The sequence below is a fragment of the Schistocerca americana genome, unplaced genomic scaffold (assembly GCF_021461395.2).
Source record: "Schistocerca americana isolate TAMUIC-IGC-003095 unplaced genomic scaffold, iqSchAmer2.1 HiC_scaffold_1567, whole genome shotgun sequence".
Classification (NCBI taxonomy): domain Eukaryota; kingdom Metazoa; phylum Arthropoda; class Insecta; order Orthoptera; family Acrididae; genus Schistocerca; species Schistocerca americana.
In genome coordinates, this window is record NW_025725653.1 from 7501 (window position 1) to 15000 (window position 7500).

General features: G+C 52.3%; 1 non-coding gene across 1 annotated transcript in view; it reads left to right on the plus strand.

Annotated features, from left to right (window-relative positions):
- Window positions 1-6054: 6054 nt before the first annotated feature.
- Window positions 6055-7500, plus strand: part of LOC124569945 — a 1913-nt gene continuing 467 nt past the window's right edge. The window contains exon 1 of the ribosomal RNA XR_006971370.1: window positions 6055-7500. This exon is cut by the window's right edge and continues 467 nt beyond it. This is a non-coding gene — a ribosomal RNA (small subunit ribosomal RNA).

Sequence of the window (7500 nt, forward strand, 5' to 3'; positions counted from 1 at the left end):
CGCTACAGCGTATCGCTTTGGCGACCGGCGATGGGTGCCGCGATGGGTGCCGGACGGTCGATGTCGGCCCACCGGCCGGCGCGCCGCGCGGAGGCGGCGTCGTCGGGCGGGTGTCGGGCGGTGCCCGGCGGTCGACGGTACGTTTTCGCCGTCCCGTGGTAACACAGCGTCCACCGCAGTACGGTGACCTACAATACCACTCCACTATGGATGTGAAATAAAATATAATAACACATGATGCTCCGCAAGAAAATAGACTTGGGATAGGGTGTGTCGTTGGCAAGTCCCCGGGGCGGCTAGTGTGGGTGGTGATAAGTCCGTAGTGGGCGAGGTATTACGACGATGCCGCCACCTATGCGAATGTGACGCAACGACATTGACATCCAGCCCAGAAACGGCACCTCCATCTACAGGGATCCGACGGAACTACGCCAACCATGCCGGCAAAACGGTATCGCCATCTATGAAAATACGGCGAAACCACATGCAATACCTCCATCTATGCGAATCTGACAACACTACGTCCGCCATGTCGAGCGCACCACAAAACACAGCGCCATCTGTAGGTCTCCCGCGGCATGACGTCCTGCAACGACGATACCGCCATCTATGAGACGCCAAGCCGACCAAGACATCGATGGGCCCACAGTGCCCATCTTTCGACCCCACCCACAAAGCCTGCGTCCTCTGTCGACCACAGCACCCCAACGCCAGCGCCTCTGCCGCACGAAATCGTGGACCGGCAATCACTCCACCTGCGCCCCACTCCAACCGCCCAACTCGCAACTCCAGCGGATGAACGGCGGACTTTTTCCCGCAGTCGCAATGTGCAATCCACCCCTATAACATGCGTTTCATGAAGAGTTATCTCCAATATGCGACATTCCCGCTGTCCCTATACATGAGCTGCGGGCTGTACCAGTTACGAGCTAGAGACGCGACCGCGTTGCTCTCTGTACGAATGCCGATGCTGAGCGGTCAGCTAGGAGGCGCTCCATCCATGTCGGTACCGGTGAGCGTTGCACTCGCAGTCGCAAGAACGTACGGCAAGTATATTACCTGGAAGAGTCAATGACAGTCCCACGCCCCCCTGCGTGGGAAGAGTCTTTCTAGGCCATGACCCACCGGAAGGGCGCAGCGTCCCCCACCCCAGACATGTGACGTCACACCATCGGTATTGACGACTAGACTGATTCCTTATAATCATTTGCCATACACCGGTGGAAGCTGCCGAGACGAGTAACTACATAGCGGGCTCGCCGTGTCACTAATGTACAGAGATACAACAGTTTCGACTGGAACCCCGGATTAAACGTATACACGGCGCTGATTAGTAATAGATAGAGCCATCAGAATACAGATAATGTATACAACTGTCCGTATACATGCTGAAAGACTCTGCTCACAATCACAACCACACGTCAGCCACACACCCTTATCACGCACTACTCTCTGCCTGTAACACGCACACAGACAATATGTAAGCACCAGCATGGAACAACACCCAGTGCATCCTCTCCGCCACATTAGACAATCCACACTGTCATAACCAGACTGGGAGGGTCCACTCAGAAAACAGAATATCCCACCCACCCGACAACCACCATTGCCTCAGCCAAGCCACCAACACCCACACATGTCCTACACAGGGGTGCACCCAACATCACAATACTGCCTCCTCTCACAGCACACAAACAATGGCAGGAATGAAAGACACAGGTCTGCCACAAGCATGGAATGAGAGCGCCGCCTGTCATGAGCCAAAGGTGCATCCTGACGTGGCAAATCAGATGATGCCGCAGGCATCCACTTACTATAATCACAATCAACAAACCGGCCGCCCCGCCCCGCCCCCCATTAAACCTTTCCTTACAACAATGTGTACCTTAACCTAACCTATATCGTACCGTAACCTAACCTATATCGTACCGTAACCTAACCTATGTTCGTACCGTAACCTAACCTATGTCGTACCGTAACCTAACCTATGTCGTACCGTAACCTAACCTATGTCGTACCGTAACCTAACCTATGTCGTACCGTAACCTAACCTATGTCGTACCGTAACCTAACCTATGTCGTACCGTAACCTAACCTATGTCGTACCGTAACCTAACCTATGTCGTACCGTAACCTAACCTATGTCGTACCGTAACCTAACCTATGTCCGTACCGTAACCTAACCTATGTCGTACCGTAACCTAACCTATGTCGTACCGTAACCTAACCTATGTCGTACCGAACCTAACCTATGTCGTACCTTAACCTAACCTATGTCGTACCTTAACCTACCCTATGTCGTACCTTAACTAACCTATGTCGTACCTAACCTAACCTATGTCGTACCTTAACCTAACCTATGTCGTACCTTAACCTAACCTATGTCGTACCTTAACCTAACCTATGTCGTACCTTAACCTAACCTATGTCGTACCTTAACCTAACCTATGTCGTACCTTAACCTAACCTATGTCGTACCTTAACCTAACCTATGTCGTACCTTAACCTAACCTATGTCGTACCTTAACCTAACCTATGTCGTACCTTAACCTAACCTATGTCGTACCTTAACCTAACCTATGTCGTACCTTAACCTAACCTATGTCGTACCTTAACCTAACCTATGTCGTACCTTAACCTAACCTATGTCGTACCTTAACCTAACCTATGTCGTACCTTAACCTAACCTATGTCGTACCTTAAACCTAACCTATGTCGTACCTTAACCTAACCTATGTCGTACCTTAACCTAACCTATGTCGTACCTTAACCTAACCTATGTCGTACCTTAACCTAACCTATGTCGTACCTTAACCTAACCTATGTCGTACCTTAACCTAACCTATGTCGTACCTTAACCTAACCTATGTCGTACCTTAACCTAACCTATGTCGTACCTTAACCTAACCTATGTCGTACCTTAACCTAAACCTATGTCGTACCTTAACCTAACCTATGTCGTACCTTAACCTAACCTATGTCGTACCTTAACCTAACCTATGTCGTACCTTAACCTAACCTATGTCGTACCTTAACCTAACCTATGTCGTACCTTAACCTAACCTATGTCGTACCTTAACCTAACCTATGTCGTACCTTAACCTAACCTATGGTCGTACCTTAACCTAACCTATGTCGTACCTTAACCTAACCTGTATTGCGCCTTAACCTAACCTGTATTGCGCCTTAACGTAACCTGTATTGCGCCTTAACGTAACCTGTATTGCGCCTTAACGTAACCTGTATTGCGCCTTAACGTAACCTGTATTGCGCCTTAACGTAACCTGTATTGCGCCTTAACGTAACCTGTATTGCGCCTTAACGTAACCTGTATTGCGCCTTAACGTAACCTGTATTGCGCCTTAACGTAACCTGTATTGCGCCTTAACGTAACCTGTATTGCGCCTTAACGTAACCTGTATTGCGCCTTAACGTAACCTGTATTGCGCCTTAAACGTAACCTGTATTGCGCCTTAACGTAACCTGTATTGCGCCTTAACGTAACCTGTATTGCGCCTTAACGTAACCTGTATTGCGCCTTAACGTAACCTGTATTGCGCCTTAACGTAACCTGTATTGCGCCTTAACGTAACCTGTATTGCGCCTTAACGTAACCTGTATTGCGCCTTAACGTAACCTGTATTGCGCCTTAACGTAACCTGTATTGCGCCTTAACGTAACCTGTATTGCGCCTTAACGTAACCTGCATTGCGCCTTAACGTAACCTGCATTGCGCCTTAACGTAACCTGTATTGCGCCTTAACGTAACCTGCATTGCGCCTTAACGTAACCTGCATTGCGCCTTAACGTAACCTGTATTGCGCCTTAACGTAACCTGTATTGCGCCTTAACGTAACCTGTATTGCGCTTAACGTAACCTGTATTGCGCCTTAACGTAACCTGTATTGCGCCTTAACGTAACCTGTATTGCGCCTTAACGTAACCTGTATTGCGCCTTAACGTAACCTGTATTGCGCCTTAACGTAACCGATATTGCGCCTTAACGTAACCTATATTGCGCCGTAACGTAACCTATATTGCGCCGTAACGTAACCCACATTGCCCCTTAACGTAACCTATATTGCGCCGTAACGTAACCTATATTGCGCCGTAACGTAACCCACATTGCCCCTTAACGTAACTCACATTGCCCCTTAACGTAACCCACATTGCCCCTTAACGTAACCCAACACACGTTGGGCCTTAACCCAACACACGTTGGGCCTTAACCCAACACACGTTGGGCCGTAACCCAACACACGTTGGGCCTTAACCCCAACCCCACGTTGGGCCTTAACCCAACACACGTTGGGCCTTAACCCAACACACGTTGGGCCTTAACCTGCTCTGTAATTGTCATACGACGCGTTAAATTAGTGTAGTGTTGCCTAACTGCAACCCCCGCAATATAGTTTGCTACTCGCACTGCCCGGTCCCCAGTGTATCGCTTCATGTTAAACACCTTGCAGCTATACACTGTAATGTGGATGGCAGCAGGACGTACATGCTCAATGCCCTTTGCAGTTGTTCATTGGCATTTGCAGTTGTTCATTGGCATTCGCATGGCGAAGCACTTAGCCTACGCTGTGGTACGGCCTGTGTCAACTGTCCGCTGATGTTGTACGTCCAAATCACACACTGTACTGCACATTGGTCCTCATGTACTGAATGATACATCGTGGTACATGTGACCGTACAACGACTGCGCCAACAACGGCGAACCATGCGGTCCAAATGTTGTGCACTCAGCTACGTGTCGTCTCCCTATAAGAGCTGGATTGCAGTGTGGTATGCCCTGGATGGCGATCAGCATGAGCCGTCTGTTGATGTAGTGGCGCGTGTTGTCAGACGTAGTCGTCTTCTCACACACCGTGATAGCACGGTGCACTGCGTTCCACATCTGCGACATGCGACAGAGGCCGGTTGACAGTCGTTCGCGCAATGACATCGCATACGTACGGGGGCCACCTTCCACGTGTTCGCTAAGCGTGGACATGTTGTTGCGTGTATGTGGGCAGACAGTGTGTCGTGACACCTGACACAGGCATGCAACAATCGTTGAATTTGCAAATGGCGATGGACGCCTACGTTTGCTGGTGACGTTACGCAAATGAACAACTGGTAAAACCGTTGTGGTGCGGTTGTTCTCGCTAGGGGTGAATCAGTGATGGCGACGATCGGTTGAGCTACCAACCGGTTGTTGCAGCGATACCCACCATGCCCACGAACGTGAATGGCATGTGGGTGTGAAGCGATACGCGGCGGTGGCTGGGTGGGACCGTCCCCGGCCGGTGAGGGGGGGCCTCCCGGCGTGTTGGCCGTGCGGTGCGTGGGCGCACGCGCTACAGCCGGCTGGTGGGGGCGGCCAGTGGCAGGCGCGCCGGCCGACGGAGGCGGCAGGCGGCGCAGCTGCGCGCCGGCGCACCCTGCACGCGGCGCCGTGCGGCCAAAGTAGGTCCTCGCGGGCCCGGTGCGAAGCGCGGTGGACATCTGCAGTGTGCTGGTCCGATTGAGGACTGTGTGCGCTGAGGATGCGCCGCCGCCCGGCGCTCGGCGCCGCGACGCCGTCTGCTGCTCGGTCGCCTCTGCGGTTCTCGCAGGTGGTTTGTATCGCAGCTGTGCGGACGTGTTGGCGCGTGCGCTGTGCTGGGAGAGTTCGCTTCGGCACCCAAGTGGGGCTTTTGTCCTTCTGTGGCGCTGGCGTTGGAGCTGCCGGTCACCGTAGGTGGCGCGTGTTGTCTCCCGCCGGCAATGCCACGACAGCACGCTCCCGGGCCTCTGTCGGCAGCGGCAAGCTCAGTTGGGAGCACGGGTGGTCGCACCTAAAGCGTCTACTCGCCAAACTCCGGGCGATTGCGCCTCTCTCGAACCCGACCAAGTACTTAGGACGGCGCTGCGCGCCGCCGGGACCTGAGAGGGTTTCGAGGTGTATGGTGCAGGGGAGCTTCAGCCTCCTCCTGTTTGCAGAATAATTGAGCGGACGCTTGCGTGTTCGCGCGGGCCCCCCGGGACACACTCCCGGGCGGCCGGCTGCTCAGCTCTAGTTGACGCAGCTCCCTGGTTGATCCTGCCAGTAGTCATATGCTTGTCTCAAAGATTAAGCCATGCATGTCTCAGTACAAGCCGCATTAAGGTGAAACCGCGAATGGCTCATTAAATCAGTTATGGTTCCTTAGATCGTACCCACGTTACTTGGATAACTGTGGTAATTCTAGAGCTAATACATGCAAACAGAGTCCCGACCAGAGATGGAAGGGACGCTTTTATTAGATCAAAACCAATCGGTCGGCTCGTCCGGTCCGTTTGCCTTGGTGACTCTGAATAACTTTGGGCTGATCGCACGGTCCTCGTACCGGCGACGCATCTTTCAAATGTCTGCCTTATCAACTGTCGATGGTAGGTTCTGCGCCTACCATGTTTGTAACGGGTAACGGGGAATCAGGGTTCGATTCCGGAGAGGGAGCCTGAGAAACGGCTACCACATCCAAGGAAGGCAGCAGGCGCGCAAATTACCCACCTCCCGGCACGGGGAGGGTAGTGACGAAAAATAACGATACGGGACTCATCCGAGGCCCCGTAATCGGAATGAGTACACTTTAAATCCTTTAACGAGTATCTATTGGAGGGCAAGTCTGGTGCCAGCAGCCGCGGTAATTCCAGCTCCAATAGCGTATATTAAAGTTGTTGCGGTTAAAAAGCTCGTAGTTGGATTTGTGTCCCACGCTGTTGGTTCACCGCCCGTCGGTGTTTAACTGGCATGTATCGTGGGACGTCCTGCCGGTGGGGCGAGCTGAAGGCGTGCGACGCGCCTCGTGCGTGCTCGTGCGTCCCGAGGCGGACCCCGTTGCAATCCTACCAGGGTGCTCTTGAGTGAGTGTCTCGGTGGGCCGGCACGTTTACTTTGAACAAATTAGAGTGCTTAAAGCAGGCAAGCCCGCCTGAATACTGTGTGCATGGAATAATGGAATAGGACCCTCGGTTCTATTTTGTTGGTTTTCGGAACCCGAGGGTAATGATTAATAGGGGACAGGCGGGGCATTCGTATTGCGACGTTAGAGGTGAAATTCTTGGATCGTCGCAAGACGAACAGAAGCGAAAGCATTTGCCAAGTATGTTTTCATTAATCAAGAACGAAAGTTAGAGGTTCGAAGGCGATCAGATACCGCCCTAGTTCTAACCATAAACGATGCCAGCCAGCGATCCGCCGCAGTTCCTCCGATGACTCGGCGGGGCAGCCTCCGGGAAACCAAAGCTTTTGGGTTCCGGGGGAAGTATGGTTGCAAAGCTGAAACTTAAAGGAATTGACGGAAGGGCACCACCAGAGTGGAGCTGCGGCTTAATTTGACTCAACACGGGAAAACCTCACCAGGCCCGGACACCGAAGGATTGACAGATTGATAGCTCTTTCTTGATTCGGTGGGTGGTGGTGCATGGCCGTTCTTAGTTGGTGGAGCGATTTGTCTGGTTAATTCCGATAACGAACGAGACTCTAGCCTGCTA